The sequence below is a fragment of the Anas platyrhynchos genome, chromosome 21, assembly GCF_047663525.1.
Source record: "Anas platyrhynchos isolate ZD024472 breed Pekin duck chromosome 21, IASCAAS_PekinDuck_T2T, whole genome shotgun sequence".
Taxonomy (NCBI): Eukaryota; Metazoa; Chordata; class Aves; order Anseriformes; family Anatidae; genus Anas; species Anas platyrhynchos.
This window is the reverse complement of record NC_092607.1, coordinates 16,050,114-16,075,112: the sequence shown is the minus strand read 5'-3', so window position 1 is coordinate 16,075,112 and position 24,999 is coordinate 16,050,114. Positions and strand designations below refer to the sequence as shown.

General features: G+C 49.4%; 1 long non-coding RNA gene across 6 annotated transcripts; it reads left to right on the top strand.

Annotated features, from left to right (window-relative positions):
- The first annotated feature begins 3,811 nt into the window (after positions 1 to 3,811).
- LOC139999218 (uncharacterized) lies at positions 3,812 to 17,949 on the top strand. 6 transcript variants are annotated; one of them, XR_011804493.1, is made up of 7 exons: positions 3,814 to 4,049; positions 4,316 to 4,468; positions 4,975 to 5,186; positions 5,923 to 6,269; positions 13,508 to 13,634; positions 13,761 to 13,898; positions 15,097 to 15,607. It is a non-coding gene; the product is annotated as an uncharacterized lncRNA (long non-coding RNA). The 6 variants fall into 6 exon arrangements; XR_011804488.1 differs by having other exon boundaries at positions 4,975 to 6,269; XR_011804489.1 differs by lacking the exon at positions 4,316 to 4,468 and having other exon boundaries at positions 3,815 to 4,049; positions 4,975 to 6,269.
- Positions 17,950 to 24,999: the final 7,050 nt, after the last annotated feature.

Below are 24,999 nucleotides of genomic sequence, written 5' to 3'. Positions count from 1 at the left end.
GCTCGGCTTCACTCAGCCAGAAAATTTGGTATTAGGACTGGGAGAAAAGGTCACCTTGGAGGATCAGAGATGGAGAGTTAAAAGAAAGGGGATGGGAGTGGGAGAGAGGGAGGAGGAATGGGGGGAGGCTGCGAAGGGAAGGGGGAAGGGGACGTAGGATTTCTAAGCAGGCCTGACCCGGGAGGATAAAATATCCTGTTTTCATTGGTTCAAATGAACCATTAGGGAGAGAGTAATTTGTTGACCTTTTTGCTGCCTTATCATGAGATGAACAGCCTTAACATGGGCTTCACGTTTGCCTTAACCCTACCGTAAATCATAGAAGAATCGATTTTTTTTTCCCCCAAATAAATAACTAAATAAAAACCAGCCTGTGTTTGGAGATGATTTAGCAGAGCAAGCCCAGGTAGATATGCACATTGGTTAGACTCTGCAGAGGGCATCTGCTGCCTTTCTTGGTTGCTTTTGTTCCCTTTTGGGCGAGCGAGGGGGAACTGGGGTGTGCAAAGGCTCCGTTTCCTTCGGGAATTAAAAGCAGAGGGCAGTGATTTTCCTCTTATTTCCATCAAGCCGGGGCGGCAGCGGGTCCAGTGGGGTCAGTTCACATTCCCCTAAAGCCCATCTCCTTCCCCCACTCCTGCAGACAGCCTAGCATGATTTTGGCCTAGGAAAGGCCAAATCCTCTGGGCTCCGTCCATCCCTCCCTGGCCCATCTCTGCTCTGGGGAAGGCAGCAGAAGGAGTGAAGCTCTGCCCGAGTGTGTCCCTTGGTGCTTGGTGCTTGGAGCAGGTTGGTGCAGCAGTGAAATTCAGACTTGGGAAAGGCTGCACGCTGAACAGCACCAAGAGAAACACCCAATATACTGCACTAGAGCCAAGCATCGTCAGGAAAAAGCTTTCCCCATGCACAGGTTGGGTTGGGAAGATCTCTCCGAGGGCTTCTTGCGGATGCGGTCGCGGGTGAGGTGGGATCCTGCCAAACAATTCCTGTGCTTCGAGGAAATTCAGGCTCAGCCTCAACCCTGAGCCGTATCTCACGTCCAGCTGGGCAGCTGAATGCTTCTGATCTGCCCGCAGCGTTTTGTTTGACTTCCCTCGCCGTGTTTTGCCGTCTCTCCCCGGCACACAGGGGAAAACGTGACACACGCTGCAAAAATTGACCCACTCCAACTAGAAAATGACTTGAAATTGTAGCGTAGCCGCGATTTTTCCCTTTGCAACACAGGTATGTTTTGTGCTTCTTTATTATGGGAAATTTAGATATGGAGCAGAAGCATCTGGCCTTCAAAGGACTCCCAAATTGCCACGGGATGTTATGATAACGCTGCTTTTATGTGGCTGATCTTTTCCATTTGTCCTTTGCTCTCCAGGTAACAGCTTGGAAAATGTCACCTTTCCGTAGGTAAAGAGGATGCTGTAGGGCTCGGGATAGGGCCTTTTATTCTAATCACCCTACACGAGATGCAGAGCTCCAAGTAGCCAGCAAATTCTTGTCAAACAAACCCAAATTGGGGAGGTCAAATGTTCTCGTGAAGAAGGAGAGATAAAGACGGCTTCTGTGCCATTTCTTGACGATAACACCTTCTGCGATTGTTCAGGAGGATATTTAACATGACTTCTAGTGGCAGGCTGGGTAACAATATACCCGCGTGTGCCAGGCTAAAAATAAGCTCCAGAACCGCGTTTGTACTACGCTGTGAAGTACGGGATCGCGGGGAGAGATTTCAAACGCACTTTCTTGTTTTATGTCTCGCATTAATTACGCTTTTCCTACAAGTCTCTAACACACTGGATGTCAGGTTTTCTTCCTCGCTTGCATGTTCACCTTGGTGTTTGGAAGGTGTTGCTGGATTTTCAGTGTCAGTGCCGCTATTATGGAGGTGGATTTTTTTTTACATTAAGCGTTTAAAGGAGTTGCCATCACGATAAATTACAAACCAATGAACAAATATACATAAACAGGGTTTCGTAAAACCCAATGGCAATGCTGTATATTCCGTAATTTAGGCAAAACTGGTAAAAAATAATTTATAGAGCTTTATTTTAAAGCTGTTCCAATGCAGTGCTTGAAAAATAAACATTACAACATGCTGCTGTATGCAAGTAAAAATGTATTAGTTAAACCAGCTTCTAAACCGGTGAAGGCAACATGTTTAAAGGGGGAAAAAAAGAAAACCCAGAGGAAATTAGGGGCAGAAAAATCCCTTCTAACAAGCTTCTTTTTTTTTTTTTTTTTTCTGTTTGGTTTTTAAGCTGATAGCGTCCTTGCATTGGACTTCAAAGCGAGTGTGTGTGTGCGTGTGTGCATGCGAGATACGTGTGTTAGAGAAATCCTGCTTGGGCATCGCCTCCAATTTGTAAGAATCGCTGTGTTTCTCCCCATTTTTCACCCTGGAAGCCTTACCTACCCTAAATGACTTCCCCAGGACCGGGCACTGAGCTGGACTTGCAAGCTGGACTTGGTTTGGGGATGTTCCTTGTGGGTTATTCCCCACTGGGAGCCAGCAAACCTCATGTGTCTGCTGGTGCTGACGGGGCTGCAGAGCACTTCTGGGGGGAAATCTGTGCCTTTCTGATACCTCAGGGGGGTCTTCATCCCTCTTTTTGCAGCCCTGGTACCCCAGGATGCCGGCTAAGGGACAGGGACACCCAGGGCTCAAGCTGCTGCTGGGATACAAACCAGCAAAGGTACCCAAACCCTGAGGTTATAGGATCAAGGTGCCAGACAGATTTCTGCCAGCAATGAAAATGTGGTCGGAGGGACTCAGGAGCTGTTCAAATCTGGGGTAGGGTGAGGAGGAGAAGCTGCAGCTCCTGGGCCCCAGGGCATTGCCCACCCACGGTCTCCGTAACGTACCATCACAGAGGGTTTCCTCTCCAGACAGTTGTGAAATTCACTACTGAGAATTTTTTATTAAACACCTTGAAATTTATGTAGCAAATACCCATTGCTAGCAGTGAAAGGGAAGCGAGACACCTTGCACGTGTGGCCACCAGCGGCCTGGGAGTGCCAGCAGAGGAGAGGAGGCGATGCTGATGAGGAAGCTGAGGCATCAGTGGTGGGGACGTGGGGCAAAATCCTCAGTTAGGATTTTGTGATCCATCCCAGGCTCACCTCTGCTGCTGCTCCTCAGGCACCAGCCAGGGGCAGCCCCTGGCTTCTGGAAACCATGCCAAAAAAATCCCAGGTCTCACAAAACCCAACGGGGCCGGGGGCATCCACCCCCTTCCCTCTCTCTCTGTTATCTGCCCGTGGAAGATGCTGGGGGGTGGCTGGCAGAAGCTATATTTCGATAACAAGAACGAAACCAACATGTGTACACAGTTGTTTTCCCTGCCTGGGGTCCGTGTAGTTCTCCTGGAAGGTTAATAAATGGTATGCAAATCCTCTTAAATGGCCGTGTTTACACCACAGCTTAGTGGCTCCAGCCATGTCCTCTACTTTTAACTCCCGAAGTTTGACTGCAAAAAGAATTTGCTTCCCCACGCTCTTTAGAGCTCTCCCCAGGTTTTGTTCTCGCTTTTCTTCGGCGGTCTGCTCTTGTGAACGTAAAGGACATCACCGGAGGAAAAAGAAAAAACTAAAAAATTTGCCTATTGAAGAAAAAAAAAAAAAGAAAAGGAAAAAAGATGTTTTGCTTAAAGACAGGAGGCTACTGTAGTGTAAAATGAATGATTAATAAGGATGAGAAAAACCTGGTTCAACAGGGCAAATGCTCAATAACAGCTCGTTTAATCACTGGCAGATTAGCTGCAAATGCAAAGTGCCGGCTGCAGCGCTGTGCTAACTGCTCTGGGAAGTGTTGGCTACTCCTTTAATGACAGCGTAACCTTTCATTGTGCGTTTATTTTAAAAAAGGCCCGGCCTTAAATATCCCAGCGCTTGATTTCTTCCTTTCTCCTCCCTTTTTATTTATTTATTTATTTATTTATTGGCTTCTCCTGCCCTCGATGAATTTTCTGATGCGGGGACAGGCTGTGAGCCGTGTCACCTCTGCAAATATCGCCGGGCTGGAGCCGTGTCTTTGGGGGAGAATCAGATTTCAGAAGGTACAGGCTCTGGCAACCACTGTCTTCTCTCTCTTGATTTCATTTTCTGGCAGCATCGATGCTGTCCTTGCGTAATTGTCCTTATGAGAACCAAGTACACCAAAGCAAGTGCATTTATTTGTCACCACGAGGAGAGTTATCTAGCTTGGAGAGAGGCATTGATGGAGGATGTTCCCTTGATCAATACATTCATTATAAACAGAGGACCGGATTCATTAAGGGCGCCTTTAAAAAACTGTAATTATTTCTCTTGCTAATTGTCCAAGGGCTGTATGCAGATTGTCTCTCCTGTTTGTGTCGAGGAGGGAGGCAGCAGCCGTGCTGGTGGGATGGAGGCAGGGCCAGGCAGGAGCCCCCCTTGTTGCCCTCCACGAGCAGGTCCCCACACCCCCAGCACCCCCCTGGCCACCCACGTGCAGGTAAGTTGTGTCATTACGGGGTAAGTGAGAGGTGATTTCCCTGATAACCCATTAAATGTGGAGTTTCTGCTCAAACCCCTAACACAAAGAAAAACAGAGTTTGAAAAAAGCTGAGAAAGCAGCAGGGGGAAACGTTGTAAGTCCCAGCCCACAGTAAGAGTCAGAAAGGAGATGGAAACGAAGTCGCATGTGTAGGAATTGGATCATTTGAGCTGGTTTTAAGCTCATTTCAATTAACTTGGTAAACTGTGGGCGATAAGCTGCCCCTGGCTGGAGTCACCTTCACCACTAGGAATGGATGCGGGATGCACGAAGTCCACCAGAGCTTCAGCAGTACCCCAATAACCGTACGGCGATGAGAGGCTGGTAAAGCACACTGTCATTATCTTTAGCACCTTATATTTATATTTGGCTTTCGTGGCAGAAATGTTCCCGTGGCTGTTGTAAGCGAGGCATCACCTGAGTAACAGATTTGCTGACGCTTCCTCTTTGCTTCTCAAATCCAGAGCGCGAGGTGTGAGCACGCCGGGCTCCGGGAGGCACTGGGAAGGCTCAGGGAGAATCGCAGCAGCTATCAGAAGGTCTTACAGGGACCAGGAGCTTTTGTCTTCCCCGCCTGCAGGTGGGACAGCGTCACAAAGTCAGCTCGAAGATGCTCGTAGATTGGTCCCCAGGAGGACAAGGTTTTCCGAAGCAGGTGGTGGCCTTCAGAGCACACGTACGTGGTCTGCAGCCTCCCGGATCTGCAGAAGCCATCAAACCAGCTCCTCAGATTTTTTTTTTTTAATTATTATTTTATTATTATTATTATTTTTAATTTGAAAGGGGATGCAAAAATTGGAGAACATGCTTTTTGCTCCCCTGGAACTGCCCTTTGTCCCAGTGTGAGGTGGCTTTGGTGGCATCCTACACAGAACAGTATCGGTGCCATCAGGAGCAGGAGGCAAGGAGCACCACTGGGCATGGGGACAAAAAAAAATAATAATGATAATCTGGGGGTGATGCCGTTGAGTTTTTGATGCTCATTTACCGAGATTTGTGCTGGGCACACAGACCTCATCACCCCTTTTTCGAGCATCCGTGCGTGCTTTCGGTGCTACCTCCACCACCAGACCCGTGCTGCTAACTGCTGGGTCTGCCCTGGTGAGGACTGGGGAGAGCGGTCGATAACCGATATGTATTTCATAAACACTTAGCCAAGGTCAGCAAACAAACACGGGGACGGACACGCAGTACCCTCCTGCTGAGTCCCGGGGTCTCTGGGGGATACTCATTGCTATTGGGGTGCAGGTGGTATTTCTGCCTCTCTGTTTTAATTCAGTCGCTCCCTGAAGAATCCTTATGGGCTTTGGAACCCTTCTGGCCGCACCTTTTATCAGCTCACACTATCCATCTGTGGCACTGTGCTGGCCTTTCGCGTGACCTTGATTTTGCCCTACCACTAATCTGTGCAGGCAATTCCGGCCCCGCAACCATTTAACCCTTCAGCACTGTGGATGGGATTGCGCTCGCACCACGATGGGAGCAGAAAACCAGCAGCATGAGCAGCTCCTGCTGCCATGGGGATGTCCGTGGCAGAGAGAGGCAGGTGGGCACACTTAACTAATGAGTTTTGCTGGAGCCTTTTGGCCAAGCATTGAGAACAAATGTTGGAGATCTTCTGAAACACCTGGCTGTGGCGCTGGGTGCCTTATACAGGTGAGGCCATTCAAGCTAAAGGGGTGCAGCCAAGTTTATAAAGTCACTAAGAGGAGCTGGTGGTCCTTGAGCCACCCAGGTCTTCATGCCCGTGAAGCTAAAGGTAATAGTTCTGACTTCAATTCTCTTTTTTATCCTAAACTCTTGTTTAGGGGAATTGCTCGCTGGGGTAATTCTGCAGGCGCTGGGGCAGCCAAAGCGAGGATTGCATCGTTGGATTAGTTTGGTTATTTGAGAGACTGCCATTCTAAATAAGAGATCACCAGCTCGTGCTGGTGATTAGGCCCTCGTGCTGCTCTGCTCAGATTAAAAGCCCTGTTTCTCTCCCTGTCAAATACTGTAAGGAAGGAACTTCATCTCTGTAAACCAGCCAGTTTAAGTATTTGAACACTAAGTGGAAGTTTCTGGTGATCAAAGTAATTTCCTTGAATAATGTATTCATACATAAACCTGAAAGAAATGTCATAATTGCAATAAGGTGTCTCTGGGGAGTTTGGTTATCATGATATAATCACATCCCTGGAGAACGAGAGGCACGAGGCATAGCCTTGTGCTTAATAACACCCCAAGGGTGTGATTATCTCATAGCAATCGCACCCTCATTGTGCCATGTGGCCTCGAGAGCTGCAACGGGGATGGAAATGCACAAAATTTCAGTAGAGACAACAAAAACATGGAAACCTGGGCTATTTGGACACAAGTTTCTGCATTTTTTTTTTAGATGAAAAGAAAAAAAAAAAAAAGCTAGGAGCAGCATGACAAACAGCAGAGAGTGAAGCTGTTTTCTTGCAGAGCAAGGAAGAATGGGCTGCAGTATCTGTCCTCAGCCATCTGCTGCGCCTTGTCCTGCCTTCCCTTTATTTATTTATTTTCTATTTTTTTTTTAAATCCACCGAGTTGAATTAATGTGGCGGGGCTCGTTCTGACGCGGCGCGGATCTGACAGTGCGTTGGCAAAGCGGCGCGCTGCCTGCGGTACCTGGGCACGGGAGGCAGATTGCTGCCTCGCGGGGAGGAGGGGAGCAGAGCAGCTCCCTGCCACCCAGCCTCCTCTCCCCTCCTCTCCCCAGCCTCCTTCCTCCCAGAAGGGAGGGCTCAAGGCTCGTGCTTTGGTGGGAGAGAAAACGGGGTGATGCTGTAGATCCTATTTTAGCTCCAGATTTATCACCCCGCTGCTCCTGGAGGATGCTCTCAAGCCAGGGACCTCGCTGCTTGGTGTGGGTCTGCTGGAGCACCTCGGAGATGAAGGAGAGGTTTCCTTGCAGCAGCCGTGCCTTAAAGTTTTGTTATTTTCTGTGTGGTCTCTGCTGGTTTCCACGGGGCTGGGGTGCAAAGGGATGATGCTGATGGGGTTTTGGCTCCTTGCCCTGCTGTTGCTCCCTGTCTGCATGCATGGTGTGGGCAGCACGACCCTGAGATGGTTCAGAAGGCAGGGGAGGGCTGCTGGGTGTGGATGGGACAGTTGGGTGCAATATTAAAGGAAAATCACTGAGTTTGGGTTGTGCTGAACAGTGAGGGCAAGAGGAGAATGTAATGGACCCCCAGCTCAGCCCTGCCCTGTGGCTTTGGAGGGCGTCTGCTCAGACAGCTCCTGGGTGGGATTCCTGGGATCTAAAAGTGGAGAAATTAGGGTTAGGTGCTGCCCCTAATGCTCAGGCACCATCCATCTGAAACACAGCCCTATGGGCCCGCTGCTGCAGGGTTTGATTAGAGGCATGCGCTATTCACAAGGGAGAGGCAACATCTCGCTTGCCTTTTTTGTCCTTTTGATTAAAAAAAGAGGCACAATTTGACTCCTTTTGGATAACGGAGGGGTTAAGCGGTCACCCAGAAAACGGGGGCTTATCGATAAATGCGCGCAACCTTTGTGTGCGTGGCAGAGGCACCTCCTATGTTCCCAGCGTGCTGCAGGGAATATATCATGTTTATAGCTGCTAAAAAAAAAAAAAAAGGCTGTTTAAATCTAGTGTCTGCTCTCCCAGGTTTGCAAAACCAGACTTCTTTGGGAGAGAAATCCTTAATATTTTAATGAAAGCTGGGTGGTTGTTATGTAAGTGTAGGGGAAAAAAATGCTATTTTATTGTGTTTTTTGTAGTTTGTGATGACTTGCGTGTATAGCTAGGGGGATAAGGGCCAAAATTCCAGCCGTGCCCCTGGGCAGCAGGTCCAGGCTGTTCTGACTGTGGTCTAACAACATCCCAATTGCTTTGTGGCACGGACCCTCCTTGATTTAGTGCCCCCGTTGTGGCTTTCCTCAGCTCTCAGTGGCCGCAGCGGATGCGGCAGGTGAGCAGGCAGAGGTGGTATCTCCCTTCTGAAGGGTTATTTCTGTGTCTTACCTCCTCGAGAGCCTTTTCTAGAGACTTTCAGTTTGGCTTCAGGAAAAACACTCCGCAAGCACGTCCAGAGAAAAATCCTGGAGTGAGATGAGAATAAAACAAATTTGGGAGGTCGGGCACTCATTGCCTCAGCTGCTGATTAGATTTCTACAATGCTTTCTTAAACCCAACAGCCCCCAAGGTGCAACTAGCATGCTTTATGTTTTTATGGAGTCTCGGCAATTTCCACAAATTGAAAAATTATTTTAAGCTCTCAGAACACGCCGCGATGATGAAATGAGTAAATTCTGTGCATTTCTGATGGCGCTTTTTCATTCTTGCACATGGTAGGCTTGTTTTTGTTTACTCTTAGCTGATGTCAATGAGTTCCGAGATGGGTTGTTCATTGTTAAAATCACAAAAAGTATATTTGATCTGAGGGGAAAATGCCTGTGAATGCAGATCTTGCACACAGGAGAGCAGGGGAGCAGCCGGTCAGGCTGACCGCTCTCGACAATGTCTCTTTAAGAAAGCTCTGTACTCTCTTGCAATATTAAAGTTGCTAAGGTAACTGTGCATTTTTTTAGAGCACAGCAAAGTAAATAGGTACATGACCTGTATAAATTCTCAGTGCATAAATTACTGGAGCCCTCAAGCTAGAGTAACTTACACACTTCCTTATTTCCAAATGACTTTTTAGCTTCTCTGCCTGTCTAATGCACAAGAATTTGATGTGCACGGTTCATGCAGCAGAACATCCTCTAGAAATCCCGAGGCATGGGTTTTGGTGCAACGAGGGGCCAATAAAGCTTGGTGGGACCTCGAGGAGAGAAGTGGCTCAGTGGTCTTCAGCCCTTTGGGTTTGCAGTCCAGAAGGTCTCACCAACTCGTCTGTGCACAAGGGTTGGTGTGATCCACATCCACGTGTGGGCTCCTGCTGGAAACCTGGGTCTTCTGCCTGCTGCTCTGCCTGACCACGTCCCTGGGTTCAATTCCAGGAGCTTTACTGGCTGATCTGGAAACAAGCCCTTAGTGAGACCTCCAGTATGTGCACAGACCTGGTTTACATCACCCAAACCAGCACTGTTCAGCAGCAGCACCGCACAGGCACTGACCCCAAACAATCTCAGGAAAACTGAGGTTGAACAGCTTCTGCTTTGATGCCAAATCCTGCAGCCCATGTCCTTGCCCTTCATCTGTCCTCTTTTGCTCAGTGTGTTTTTGCAGCATCCCCGAGTGCGGCGTGGCTGGAGGGGATAGCACAGCCTGGCTGATTTCATGCACACCGTACGTGTGGCATGAGAGCGGTGCTGGATGCTCGGGTCCTGCTGTCTTATGACAAAAGGTGTCGTGCTCCTGATTGAGGTTTCTTGCACAGAAATATGTGCGTGTACATCACGTAACACGTGTACAGTGATTTTTCAAGCTGTGTCAGCCCTGCTGCACAGATGCTGCAGGAATAGCTTGACCGCTTGCAGCAAGCCCGGTTGCTGTGTGTGGTGTGCTGAGATGCTCGGTGTGCACGGGGGTCACTGCTCTGGGATTTTTGGGTACCTGAGCAGGCAAAATTGTCCTAATCCATTCAGGCAGCACACTGAAAGAGGGCATGGATGGGGACGTCCAGGGGTGAGACAGCCCTGGCTTGGTGGGACTCGCTGCTGATATCAGTTAGGGGCTGGGATAACCTAATTTCTGGAAATATCTGGACCCTGGTCATGGCTCCATGCTGAGCTCAAGGCAGGGCTGGCAGTGCCAGGGCCACGGGCTCCTGATCACCAATCCCATATCCTGGGGGCATCGCTGCTTGGAAGGGGTTGCTCAGATGTGGCATCTGACCATGGTGTGCACAGCAGTGTTTTCATGCACACCTGTGGATGTGGAAGGGTGTCTGAGTAAAGAACGACTTCTGAAAGGTAGCAGCTTACCTTCCCCTTACACACACCTTAATTTCTATTTCTGCTGCTAGTTACTCGGGGTCTGGCTGAGCTCTGAAGCTGAATCAGCTCATGTTGAAACAGTCCCCGTGGATGTCAGGTGGGAAGAAGAATTTAACTTCCTCCCTTCCTTTGGTTCCTGGGTCTGTTCTTCTCTCTCAGCCAGAGAAACGCATCTCTGGAGACTTCTCACGTGGCGTAGGAGGATGTGCGCAGCCTGGCACTGACAGACCTGAGTGGTGGCTGAGGGCAGGGGAGCTGCTTGGAGGCCAATTTGGAGGGCTGCTGCTCCCTGGGTGCCAGGGCTCGGTGCTCAGGCAGGGTCAGTCGTGCTGAGGACACAGGTCCCAGACCACCGGCTCTGCCATCCCTGCCTGTTGGCTCTTCCTCATGTGCTGGGGCTTTACAAGATCCGCAGGAGCTCACTGGTGGCTGGGGGGAATGATCTGAGCCCAAGTCCCAGCAGAAAAATGGGGAGCTCGGTTTCAGGCACTGGAAAGGGCCGGGCATTTCAGTAGGAACCATTTTAGGAGCAGGAGGTTGAAGGGAGCACTGCAGGGAGAAGTCTGATGCCATGGCTGGATTGCCACAGCCTTTGCCTGAATTGCCTTCCATTGTCTTATTTTTAAGGCAGAAAGGAGCTGAGCTGGAAAAGCTCCCTCTGCTCCAGCAGGGACAGAGCCAGTGGGTTCTGGTTTGGTTACACTGCGACTCAGTGGGAGCTGTTGGAGAAGTTGTGCTGTGATTTTTTTTTTTTCCTCCAGCAAAGCGCCAGAAGGTGGGAGCGCTCCTTCCCGCAGCCTTCAAGGATGAGCTGCTGGCTTGTGACTCCTCACTGCAGTGCAGAGTCCTCTCCTTTCCTCAGGGCAGGAGCTTCGCAAGCAGCCGCCTTGGGATCGAGCAGGGGGGCTGAGCAGCTCCTTCTCTGCTTTGTCCCCAACCCCGGGGGCTGGATCCTGGCCGTGGGGCTCCCAAATGCTGCGGTGCGTGGTCCCGCTGGCCCCTTGCTCTCCGCGAGCCGGGGTTGTGCATTCGGTGGCTTTTTTTTTTTTTCCTTCATGCACTATATTCAGGAGGAGATGGACTGCGCTGGCACGGCTCCAGAGGCAATCCTCTCCTTGCCAGGAAGCCAGATGCATGGTCACATTGCCTGCCTCTCCCTGGCAAGGCTGGGAGAGCTTCAGCAGGTGTGAGCGAACAGCATGCGGGAGCCGCAGGTTGGGCGCAGGCTGCCTCGGAGGGGCCGCCAGAGCCGCGCCGCGGAGCCCCCGGCCGGGCACTGCTGCAACAAACCAAACCCCTGGTGGGTTGATCCTCCCTAGCCCTATCCTCCCTGGGTTTGAACCGGAGCAAGGAGGCAGCAGGATGGAGTGGTTTTCCTCCTCCCCCCCCCTCGAGCCTTCCACCTCCTCAGCAATGTTGCGGCGAGAGCGGGGACTCGCAGTCAGCAGACTGCAGTGACAGATGGCAGGTCATAAGCCCTCGCGCTAATCTACCACCGCAAAAGAAAATAGGGCTGGGGGTGATTCAGCTGCTAGGCCTCAAAGCGAGAGCATGCCGGGATAGCGTGCTCCTCTGACACGTCCTTGAAGGATGCTGCGTCCCCCAGGACGGCGGGGGACAGAAGTAAAGTGGCGACGAAGCACAAATGTGTTTGCAGAATGAGGCGAATTCTGCAAAACCTGGGTGGTGTGCTCGTAGTCGTTCGGAGTAATTGGATTTCTGGGAGCAAGATGCAAGTATCACTAACAGAAAGCTCTGTGAGGAATGATTTGGGATCCAGAGATGAAGCTAGCTGGGCATGGTCATCATCCCAACCTTGGTTGTCCCCTGGCTGGAGCTGCCAGCACCCGTAAATGTATCTGCCAAGCTGTCACCGTGTGGATCTGAAAGGAAGCTGAACCTATGCAGCTCAGCACAGTGCTCTGGAAGCTCTCATGTGGCAGGAGGAGTTTCCTGATGTTTATAAGCTGCAAGGTGCATTTGGAGCTGATGTGTTTTCTTGAAGGAAGAGCGCAGGCTGCAGCCCCAGCCACCCGTATGCTGCGGATGCTCCTGGGCTGGGTAGTCCTGGTGGAACCAGTGGGGCTCTTGGCTATGGGATGTCATTTATTGATTAAGGAGGGGACAAATGAAACCTTGGAATGCCTCAGATTAGGACCCGTGGGCCAAGTTTGCTGAAAAAAAAACAAAACTTAGCTCAGCTGACATGGATGGAGCTATGGGTGTTGTGGTCCTGTCTCCTGGGTCTGCATGGGAAGACCTCGTTCATGCACAGCGTAGGTGTCGGGGCAGCTCCTGCTAGCCTTGCTCAACCACTGCTGATGTCACCCTAAAAAAGAGGGGGGAAATCAGTTCATTATGAAAACAGGTCCCTGTGGAGGGAGTTTTGGGGACTTTTAAAGTGAAAATGCACCAGACGATGGGTGCTGCTGTCTGTGGTGTGGAACACAAAAGCTGATAGGAAAGTTTGTGTGGGATGAAAGAAAAACCCTGTAGGGTGAGGAGCAGTCTGTTGAGAGGTTAAGGGAGTAGAGAAGAGCTGGCTCATTGGTTTGACCTTGAGGTGGAGCTACCTGTTGACTTTACATGGCCACAACTGATGGAAGTTGGCGTGCCAAGGAGTAGCTTCCCTTCCCTTTGGGTGCCCGAGGAGTGGTGTGGCCATGGTGACAAATAACGGTGTGTGGCTGGGGCACAGGAAAAGGTCTGGGGGCACCAAGTGGCTTCTCCCAGCCCCGGGGAGGCCTGTGAGCTCTGCAGCCCCGTTTCACATCAGTCTTTCCCAAGGGGCCCAAGCTGCATTGCTAATGACCTGCTGGTGGATCCGGTGGGAAAGGGCCATTTAAAGTGTAAAACCCCCAAGAGATGACTAAATGGGCTTATGACAGCCTCTTGGGGAAGAGTTACCCTCCTTGAAATCCCGTATAGAGCAACCTTCACACCCGGGAGCTACATCCAGAAATCCTCCAGTGTGCCCACTCCACTGCTGGAATACCAAAATAAATAGCGTAAATCTATACAGTTTTACTGGAAAATGAAGATAGGGAGGTGGGTGAAAAAATGTTGAGTGCAGGGTCTTGTTTTTAGGGTCCTTCCCATGTAAGTGCACCCAAGGTGCTGGAGGTGAAGGAGCTGCTGGCTTCAGCCGTGTGCCGACGATAATAAGCGGTGGTGAAGCTGGAGGAACGAGCCTGGGCGAGGGAGCTCCCGCTGTGTAAGTCACTCCGTGCAATTCCCCCAGCTCTCCTTATCTCCCCGTGCCTCTGGTTGGCACAGCAGCCAGACAAAGGGCTCGCCGCAACTCGGCCTAGCAGCTGGAGAAATTGTTAAAAATTTCCAGCAACTACAACAATTAAGGGAGCTCTCGAGCCGGGGAGAAGAGCCGTCCCCTTAGGATTCCTATCACCGAAGGATAACATTTCCAGGCTTTGTCCAGCAAGAGATGTCACTTCATTTACAGAGATCCCACAATGTCGAGGTATATTGGATATTGCTTATTATATGCAAAAGACTATCGGGAATCATCTCGGCCGGGCTAATTGTTCCTGGGATTGTGGCCGATGGCATTTTAATTTCAGTAGTGCTGGTGGCTGGAGAAGTTTCCCAGAATTATAGGAGATGAAAGGGTGAGGTTTTTAGAAATAGTGATTGCCCTGATCCTGGGGATTTATGAAGTCAAGTGCATCCATGAGAGAGAGCATCGTGGACTGGCCCTTCTTGGGATGGAGATGGGATGGGAAACCAGTGAGTTCAACAAGCAGTGGATGGGTTCCCCAACAGCCACCTTGATGTTATCATGTCCTTCGATGTTTGTTTTTATGCCTTGCAAAAGAAAAAAAGGCATTGCCCAATGTTGTGTCACTGCTGATCTTACAGTCTTTCTAGGGTCTTTCTAGGATCCTTCTCTTCCCCTCTGGTCCTGCTCTGGGTTGAAGCTGTTCTGGGTTGAAGGGCACCGTGCCTCCAGCTCATGTCCTTTGGCTGGGGGAAATGGGAAGGGGTGGGGGGAGAGGCAGTGAAATGGCTCTGCCGTGCTGTATAAATAGTTGCTTTATTATCATAAAAAAAAAAAAGGCACTCTGAAGATTTTTAGGATCAAAACATACCAAAGAAAATGTAAAACAAAATTAAAATGAAGCCGAGGATTCACATTGTCAGCAGTTATTTTGTCACTGCAAAGCATCTCCTCAAAGGAATATTGTGCGGCGCAGCAGCAGCTGAATGGAGCACGCGGCTCCGGCGCTCGCTTGAAAGGGAGGAGCGGGGACATCTTCAGACCCCGGTAATGGATCCCTGGGGCTCCTCGCCAGTCTCGTGGTGGCACCGACATTCCCTGTGAAGTCGGAGGCTGGCAGGTTGCTAAAACTTCCCGGTTTTAACCACATCAAGTGTTGCTGCGGTTTGTTGGACGTATAAAATCGCTTCTCCACCTCCTTTTTATTTTTTTGGGGGGGGGAAAAAAATCCAGATATCAATAAGGAACTTAAGAGAGGAAAACACTATAATTATAGCCAAAAAGCTGGCACGGTGCCTGCTGTATAAACCCGTTATTTTGGTAGCATAGAGCTCGGTACTGGAATAATTCTCTGGGTGGAAACTTGGCAAACATGATCTCAGCCTGTGAGCTAATCTTTTCTTTTTCCTCCTGTAATAACATTTTTTTTCCTTCTCCACAGATTTAGCCGTTTGAAAATTGTGCATCCTATTACCGGGATTGTGTATGCACAAATGACCTATGTTATGGGCCTCTGGGGTGATGTGAATGGAGACAAGAGATCTGCATGTTAGATTAAAACCCCTTTGCTGGAAAATTGGTGCCCTGTAGATTCAAATACAATTAGCCTCGATCTGAACCGCTGCTGTGATGGGAACTGGCTGTGGTGGAGGGCGACAGGAGAGGATGGGGCTCCAGGGAACCCCAGGAAGGGTTTGGGGATCAGGGGACCCCAGGAAGTGTTTGGGGATCAGGTCTGTTACGTGGTTGGGAACATTTCTGGTTCAATTCCTCACTGCTAGGTGCAGCAGCCTGGCAGCTCGTGATGTCCTAGAGCAAACTGGTCTTGTGAAATAACCACCCAAACGCTTGCATAGATGGGTGGGTCGTGCCCCGTTGTGACATGGAGGTGGTTATTCCTCCGCAGCACTGTAAAAGGCTTCATGAGCCATGCATGAAGCTCAGGCTTCATTACTAACCCTTTTTTTTAAGAGGGAAGAGACAGCAGAGCACCTCTGTGAAACTGCAAAGAGCTCAGATGATGCTGGAGAAACAAATTTTGCATTTTGACCTATGTCTGTGCTGAAGGAACAGCTCGCCTCTGCTCGCAGGTCCTGGGAGCTGTGGATGCTGTGGGAAGAGAGCTGGCCTTGCGTTGAAATCCCCTTCAGCCTGCCACAAACATCTTTCTAAAAGAATATAAGAAGATCAAATCTCCTACTGCTGTGGATGCTGGCGTTCACTTAGGGCAGCCAGCAAACCTGCCTGTGGCTGCAGAGAGGCAGAAGTTCCTCCAGGTCACACAAGTGCTTGGATTTTGCCCCTGCTCCCAACACCGTGCTCGATGCAGGCTGCAGCGGTGAGCACGAGGCAGGGTGGGGAGGTGTGAACAGCATCAGTGCTGGCAATTTGGGGACTTGGGATCAGAGACATGGATCCTGCTCCCAAGATGATGTGCCTGCAGTCACGCACTGCTCTTCTCTGTGGTGATGCTGAAGTGGCAGCAACCAGTGGGCTCCTGAGCAGCAACCTGTCCTTGTGTTTCTTTGTCAGAGCTGCCAGGACAGCAGCCAGCTTGGACCCTCACCTCATAGTGCTGTTTTTACGGCTTGGTCGAAGCAGATGTGCCCTGCTGATGTGCTCTGCTGCAGCTCTCAGCGGGCTCCTTGGCTCCATCCCAGCACCACGTGAAGGTGGCTGCAGAGCTGCTGGATGAGCGCAGGCTTCCATCTGGCTGGTCTGGCATGGGGCAGAGCTCAGGCTTTGCCCTTTGTATTTGTGGGTGGGGGGCAGCGTGCAGGGCTTCCCCTCTGATCCTCTTCTACCTACAGGAATAAACTGGGTGAGTCTGGAAGAGATGGTCTCATGGTGGGGAGACCTAAAGTGATGGTGCTGCTATTCAGCAGCTTGATGTTGTTGTGCCTCACCTTAAAAACCCACGGGTTACCTTTCTTCACTACAAATCCATGGGGTTGATACCAATTTTCAGTGCAGGTTTTGGGAATGACAGCCTGCAAGGGGTTTGCTCCTTGAGAGCAGGTCCTGGAGAAGTAACCCCAACCCTCTCCATCACACTCCAGCTGTGAGCAGCGATGGAGAGGCCAGAGCTCAGCCTGTCCCCAAGGCAGCAGCCAGCAAAAAGCCTTTAAAAACCTGAGGCTGGGCTGATGGTTGTGCATGGTGCCACCTGGATAAGGTGCCACCTGCAAGTGGTCATCAGAAATATACCAACGAGCTCCTGCTCAAAAATCACAAGGGCCTAAGGGGAAGGGAGCCCAGTGTGCTGTGCTCTCCTTTTCCAGAGCTTTCTTTAACCTTTGGAAACTCACATTCGAGCCATGAAACTTCTTAGGAACAGAGAGAAGAACATCCTGGAAAGAAAACTTGGATGTTAACCTAAGAAATCCAGGTGTTTCTGCTGCCAGGGGAAGGTGTCGTGGTAGGGTCTCCATCTATGGGAAATGGGTCTGCATCTTTCATCTCTGCTGCCTCCAAGAGAAAAAAAATAAAGCCACAACCCTGGAATATTTTATCTTGTTCCGCAGGACCCTAGCAGATCTCTCCCCTGGGCCCATAAATCCTTTCCTGACTGTCACTGCTGCTCCCGAACTCCAGTGCGGCACAGGGGGAGAGCGAGCTTTGTTCCTGTGCAGCACAGAGGACGTGCCACAGATAATTTAAGGGGCCGTTTTTCTTTTGAGATGACATTAAATATTCTTTACTTTAAGGAAAAAAAAAATAAAAATCATCCACACCACTTGGCATAAAGCGATATATCCAGAAGAAGGGCAGATGCTGTTTAATAAAAGGCACGGTGCTTGCATCCATCCTCCTGGCGAGGTGCGGGGTGGCTCCTTGACCAGCAGCAAGCTCCACAGCTTCTAAGATGTGCTTCATACCTGCAGCCCCACTGCAGGGAAAGGGAAATTCTGAATTGACCGAAACCTTCTGGAATTTGGGGTTTTGCCTGACCTATTTTGGCATCTTCCTGTCCCCTGCGTAAATTGTGCACTTGTGGCCTGGGCTGGGGTTGCGGGAGGCTGTGGGCAGCCCAGGGAAGGATGCGGCCCCTGGAGCTTGATCTGCTTTGCTTGGGGGCAATGGCTGAGCCCAAGGAGGGTATTTCAGTAGCAGTGGATCAGAAGCTCCTGAGATAGGAGTGCTCAAGGCTGGGGGAGAAGTCCTCCTGCTCTTACAGTAACCAAATTTGACCAGGAAAGCAGTGGAAGAAAACAGAGCTCCTCTGCTGGTACCTTGTATCAGGTCTCTCTCAAGGTAGAAGCATGCAATAAGCTGTCTGCAATAAACTTTCACAGCAGTGAAAAATAAGAGGAATACGTAATGGGGAAAAATCTGATTCTGACCCACTTCACCCCCTCTCTTATTTTTTCCTTTTGCTTTCCCTGCTACAGAACCAAAATTAGAAAACAATATATATAGGGAAATGGCATCCAGAAAAATGTTATGGGAAGGAAAGGAGTGAGTCAGAAATGGAGTAACACCAATCAAATTGATTTTCAAAGACCCTAAAAATATTCTCGTGATTCAAGCAACTAAAACTTCAGGACGCCATGGACTCAGGAGCGGGTTATTTTCCAGTCCCTCACTCTGTCAGACCCCAAACGACCCCTCTCAAAAACCTATTCCTCTAACCTTTCCATGCCTTTAATGGAAAGTTTGCCACTTGCTTATCTCATTCCTCCTTTGAGCTGTCAAAGGCACCTTGACTTGCTTCCAACACTTCCTTCCAGTGCTAAGGTCTACATGTGCCTCTTACTGCATGAGTCAAGAGTTTGGAAACGAGACTGGAGGGTGGAGAAATCTTCTGATTCCTAACTAAATGTAATGGGTGCTTACAAATTAAACTACACAACTGAGTCTTTTTTTTTTTATTATTATTATTTTATTTGTGTTATATCCTGAGAGTTTTTTATTGTGTAACAACTTATTTATAATTTGTGAGCAATTAATTTGGGGTATCTGAACGCATGCACTGCTGGTGCAGGTGGGATGGAGATGACTTGCAGATCCCAGCTTTTACTTGGCAGCTTCTTGTTCCCTGTAACAGTTTGACCTCAAACAGCCAAGGATCTGATTTTAGAGCGGCAGAGAAAAAATTTCAGAGCCGACCTGAACTCGGTCAATGCAAAATTATACATGCCTTTGCCAAGTAAACACTGCAGCGTGCCCTCAGTTTAACTGTGCCTGTTCCAAAGAGGTGCTCGTGGCGACTTGGTACAGCAAGGAGCTGGAAATTGTCAGCTCGCTGCTTTGGTCTTTGCCACTTTCGTACGAATTTTCCTGAATGGCTTCGTGTGTTTGTGTGTTTTTGTAGGAGCGTCGCGGCGTGTTTGATCTGGGCGCATCGTGCATCTGCCTCGCGTAGCTCCCGTCTATCCCATGTTAATTACATCGCTCTGGTGACATAATAAACACCGAGCGGGTTGTGAATAGATTATTTATGATGCCACCTGAACTCTAAGTAATTATAGCCGTGTAATTTAGCTTCCCCCTATTTCATTTTATATATAATGTAATATTTCAAAATATTCCCGTGCACATCTATCTTTAGCGCTGTGTTTGAATGAATAAATTGTGATTCTCTTTCAAAGGTAATATATCAGCAGTGCCCTTAAGGGAGGGCGCTGTAACTCTGTCAAGAAGGATCCATAAACTAATTTGCACATAAACAGAGACAATGGCTACTTACACCTAACGCACACCTTTGTGCACAGCAGATAATACCCTACTCACCTGCCTGGGTGTATTTAAGTCTAACGTTCCCCTGTCAAAGCACTGAAGGAGGGAGTGCAATAAGTCTCAGCCCAATGGTTTTTAATACGGGACCTTTCCTGTAATTCAAGCTGGTGGGGCAAAATTGGTATTGGGCAACAAATATCTCATGGTAAGTGGGATGGAAGTGTTAATGCTTACATCTGGGGGGTAATGTTGCTTTTGGGGAGTGTTGTTTGCTGTTTTTTGGCATTTGCTTACGGGCTGCAAGGATCCAACTTCCAAACCTACAGCAGCCTGGTGCTTTGGGAATGAGACCTTTGAATGTCTCCGCAGGTCATTGAGGTGGCTGAGCTGGTGCTGACAGATCAGGAGAAGTCCCAGCCCAGCCCGTGCATCCCTTCTGCTCTAGGGACTGCCCTCTCTGCTCTTGCTAACAGGCAGCAAATGCTCACCATGGGCTCTCCCCACCCCACTCCCACCTCTTTCCCCCTGTGCTCACTTGCTGCTGGACAGGGGACCCCGACCGCCCCTTGCCTCAGTTTCCCCGGCTGTAGATGTGTTAAAATAGTGCTTTGTAACCTGGGAGAGGGTTACGTGATTCAGTATGGGGACAGGTTACTGCTCAAAGGTGCTAACCAGAAGCTACAGACTTGACTCAGCGTGAGAACATCAGTTAGGAGCTGGGAAATCAGCCAAAAATATTTGTGGGTTGGCTTCCCCAAGCGCTTTGAGATCTTCATACGAGAGACCATGTAAATACGCTGTATTATGATGTCGTATCCTTGAAAAACCCATCTGCTATGGTTTCACCCTCTTTTTTCTCTTAGAGCCCTGTGGGCTCATTCTTCATCCTCCCTGCCCCAAAGCCGTGGCTGATGGCAGTGCCCTTGAGCAGTGAGCAGCACCGTTGTCTGTCCTGCTCCAAAACCCATCGCACCCAGGGCTCCCCCAGCACCGAGGGTGTGCGTACGTTTATGGCGATTAAAAGGTACTTAAGAGAGTCAGAATCTTTTTTTCTTTTTTTCTTTTTTTTTCTTTTTTTTTTTTTTTAATTAAAAATGTCGGGATTCAAACTTTGCACGGGATTTGCACTGGCTCCAGTCCCCAGTTGGCATGTGTGAGGCGGCACCCGGGAGATTCGAGGTTTCCATGACATCATCCGGTAACTGTGAGCCTATCAGTTAATTAAATACTATATCCATGTATTCTAGTTAATTGATGCTTCCTTTACATGGTTTATTGTGCTGCAAACTGGTATTGCTTCTGTCTCACTGAGCAAACACAGAGAGGGAGAGAGAGCAAGAGCCGCCGGGATGCTCCAGCTCGCCGCGCGGCCGGGGGAGCGGTGGCTGCTGGCACGCCGTGCCCGCCGTGTCCTGCAGCATCCCCTGGGGTTACCCATCCATGGGGCTTCGTGGTGGTCCTGTGGGTGCTGTGGGCATCTCTTGTGGATGAGCCGAGCCGAGCAAGGCTTGTGGTTTCTCCCATCCAGGTTTGTGTCGGGCTGCTGAGGGCTGGGTCCTGAAGTTGGTGCGCAGAGGAGGGATTTTGGTGGGACCTCCTGCGTTCCTGCGGTGCAGGAGAGAGGGGTCCTGCAGGAACATGGCTGAGCCTAGAGCAGGCTCTGGGATGTGGCTGCTCCTTCTGCCTTAGGGGAGGGGAAAACACATCACCCCTGTGGTTTTTAGCAGATGGAAATATCTTAAGTCAGGATATCCAGTGTGGTTGGGAGTTGGTAACGTAGCGTGGTCTGGCAGCAGGAGCTGACCACTGCCCTCCATCAGCATGCCTCAGGCTCCTGCAGCTTTCCCCAGGGGTTCAGTCCCAGCAGGACCTTCTCCACAGACTGTTAGAGCAGGGAGACAAAGCCTCACGGTCCCCACAGAACCACCACCTGATGGTTGCCTCTTCCCCTGCCCCAGCCAGCTCCTGGGGGCAAAATCCTGTCCTTATCCCTCTGCAGTGTCCCAGGGCATGTGCACCTTCTTGTTCTTCTTAAGCTTTGACTCAACGGCAGCTGCTAGGAGGAAGAACAGTATTTTCGGTTACTGGATTGCAATCCAGGATGTAATTTCAGCAGCTTTTTCTCAGGAGTTTGGTCATCTCATAGTCTGGGACTGGCAGATCTCTGGTCTCCTGTTCTGACCTTCTGCTGTCCGGGGGCAATGTGTGTGCTGGTGGTGGGGGGGAAGAGATGTGAAGCAGGATTTGAGGGAGCCTAATCCACAGAAGATTTGACAAACCCCAATTTCAGCTCAGGCTCCGCATGTGGAAATTCAAGACACATCTGCATGGTGCTGTGAGTGTGTCCATGCTGATAGCAGAGACCCTAAAACATGAGACAGTCCAGTTGGCAATAGGAATGTTTCTTCAATTTAACTCCCAAGGAAACACTATTTCAGGGGCTTCAGATGAGCATATTCAAAGAGGAAAGGATAATAGCCAGTGGTCAGTCTGTATAGGATATCTTCTCTCCCTCCATATTTTTTTTTGCCCTTTCGTTCTCTTCCTTCTTCTCACCAAATGTAAAAATTCCCCTGAGAGAAGCTGGGATGCTGCAAACACGCAGAGAACCTCTCCCAGGGGTGACCTTGTAGGGTTTCCACCTTTACTCTCTTGGCAGCTTCCAGGCTGTCTTTTTACAAGCACACAGCTCTTGTCCTCCTGCAGCTCCATACTTCGGGAGAGGGAAGGAAACACCACGAGAGTTGCCTTCTCCAAAAGGTTTGCTTCTCAGCGCTGCTCTGATTTTCTTCCAAAAGGCAGAGTGGCCCTGGCCCTCTGAGCAGCCGCTGCAGGTGGAGTCAGGTCCAGGCGAGGGGGCCAAGGCAACAAATTTACATCCCATCGCAGTAATCCCCCTCCAAATGATCCCCTCTGATCCTGCCACCGCGCTAAGTGCTGCGGTGGTGGTGCACTTTGGAAAATGGTGCTGTCTCCTATTAAAGGCAGGTATTTTTTTTCTGTAATTCTCTTTAGTGTTGCCTTTCGAGGCCCCTCTATGTGGCTCCTTTCACTTCTAATTACTGCACTAGGAGATTACAGTGTGGTGCTGGCGACAGAGAGAGGAAGGGGGAGGAATGGGATGGTGGAGAGGGAAAGATTTCTGCGGTAATTTGCATTTAAAGCTGGCACTCAGCATTATATCTCCCTGTTCACCCATTGTCTATAAACATTTTAGCTCTTCCTTCTGCCTCATCAGAATGAATTAAGCATTTTCATTGCACCACCAGCCTAATTAGAGTCATTTACTATGTTGACACAAAGGGTTTTTTTATGAGCATCTCAGCTTTAATACACTACAGCAACATTGGAAACCTCCGATCAAAAGGTAAATGTTTGGGGGTCAGAGATATTTTTCAACATTCTCCCAAGAATACAAACAAGTTCCCGGAGAGGTGACGAATGCGCTCGCGGCCCCGCTGGGACGCCGGCGAGTTTGCACGGGGAAGGAAGGTGCTCGAGAGCTCCTTCTGCCTCTGGGTTGTACTTGTTGAAGGGGAATGGCTCAGCACAAGGCTGGCTTCGTGCTCGGCAGGCTCTGAGCAGCGCGGGGCATTCGTTGGGTGGCATCGAAGGTTGGAGGAGGAGGACTCGGTGTGGTTCATCAGCTCAGAGCTGGGCACAGCGTGGTGCTGGGTGCTCCACGTGGGCACCTTGCAGCCTGAAATGTGGAGGTTTTGGGTGGCTCTGGGTGCCCTGCTTTATTATTAACTATTATTATTGCCCTGCAATTATTAACCCAGAAGAGGACGCTCCCTCCTGTGCCCCAATAGTTTGGTTTCTTTAAGAGTTTTTAGAGAGGGAAGTGGCCAGAAGCTTCTCAGAGATCCAAGCACACTCACAACATCAGCACCTTTGTGCTGGATGCAAGCCACACCTCTCAGATCTGCCCCAGTTCCTGGGGATCTGTATGCACACAGAACTGCAAATATTTTTTTGCTAGCTTACAAGAGCCACACGCACAGGTCTGTAGTCCCTGGGTTCAGCGTTGGAGCCCTTTTGAAAATGGCTGTGACATTTCACACCTTTATGGTGGCTGATTTCTGCCCAGGTTCCTCCTACAAAGCTGTGCTTGCCCAAGGCAAGGAGGTGCCCTCCTGGTACAGGAGCCTGGATGCGCACAGGAATCTTTGCGGGAGGCTCGATCCTCACAGTTCTGAGCAAGGAATGTCCCCGGGTGAGCTGCTTGTCCAGGTCTCTCACAGTCAGCAGCGAGGAAATCTGAATTACACAGAATCACAGAATTTCTAGGTTGGAAGAGACCTCAAGATCATCGAGTCCAACCTCTGACCTAACGCTAACAGTCCCCACTAAACCATATCCCTAAGCTCTACAATTACCATTTTATCAGAAATTTTGTGGATCGGGGAAACCGTTTGTGGCCTCTAGTGAATAAAAGCAATGGTTTACGGAGCCATATTTGAAATATTTTAATGTCTACTTTTCAACATCCATATTTTATATTGAAGGTTAAAGGAAATTTGTTGTCAAAATATCCCATAATCTTTCAAATTGTTTAATATTCCTCAGGAAAGAGATGCAAATGGATTTTTTTTCAATTCAGGAATTTCACAGGTTTCTTTGAGTGGACCACGCTGACCTTAGCAGCCTCGTGACATTTTGTCCTTCTCTTTAAGGGTCTCATCTCACACCCTGTGCCTAAACCACTATCCCAGCTTTGTGATACAATCCTCATCTTGCTTCATGGGTCCCAAGAAAAGCCTCAAAATCTCCTGTGAACATTACATCGGGAGGTCAATATAGTAATTTTGTAATACCCTGACTTCAAGCCAGTTCTTTGACCTGATGAGGGCCGAACTTCTAATTAGTAGCAGTAGATATGGTGCATACGTGTTTGAGATTTTTTGGGAAGATTTGTGAGAAATAGGACAAGAGCCACTAGCTGTGCATGTTTTGATGAGGTTGAGTGTGCTGGAAGAGCATGGGTACTACAAGGAGCTTTAAACCTAAAATGTAGCGCGTCAAAGGCTAGGCTATTCTAAAATAACTTCTGAGGGGGGAGGACTTGGGAGGGTTAAATAATTTTTTTTCCCTTACTCTGTTGCATCAAAGATCTTTGCACTGCAGCAGATAAAATGCAGCTCACTCCAGGCCACTTCAGATCACAAAGTCTCTTAAGTAATCTGGTCTTTAAATATGTAGGGCAAACACGGCCAAGGGTTGTGCCTACACTTGTACCAACTCCTATTTATTAATCATTTATGAAAAAAAAAGTTCACATGTGCAGAAATACAAAAAATAAAAACGAGGTGAAGAGATTTGGTCTTCTGCACCTTTAATTTTTTTCTGAGCATTTTTGTGCTTCCTGCAGATGAATGAGATAAAAGTGGAAGCTGTGCTGGGTGTCTTCAGCCTCTAGGTGCAGCCTTGACCTAGCAAGATGCAGGAGGTGGGGAGGGATGAGCTGAGGCCATGCAGAACTGGCAAGCCCAGGACAGGAACAAGAACTTCATTCGTGCCTTCTGGACTTTTAAGGAGCTTCAGGGTTTTTTCCTTATGTAAAAGCAGCCTTAAAAGCAGATTTTGCTTGGCCTGCAGGAATGGCAGAAGTTTCTTGCTGATTTTACTGTTTTCTGTTTGCAGCAGCACTCATTTTCATAGCTGT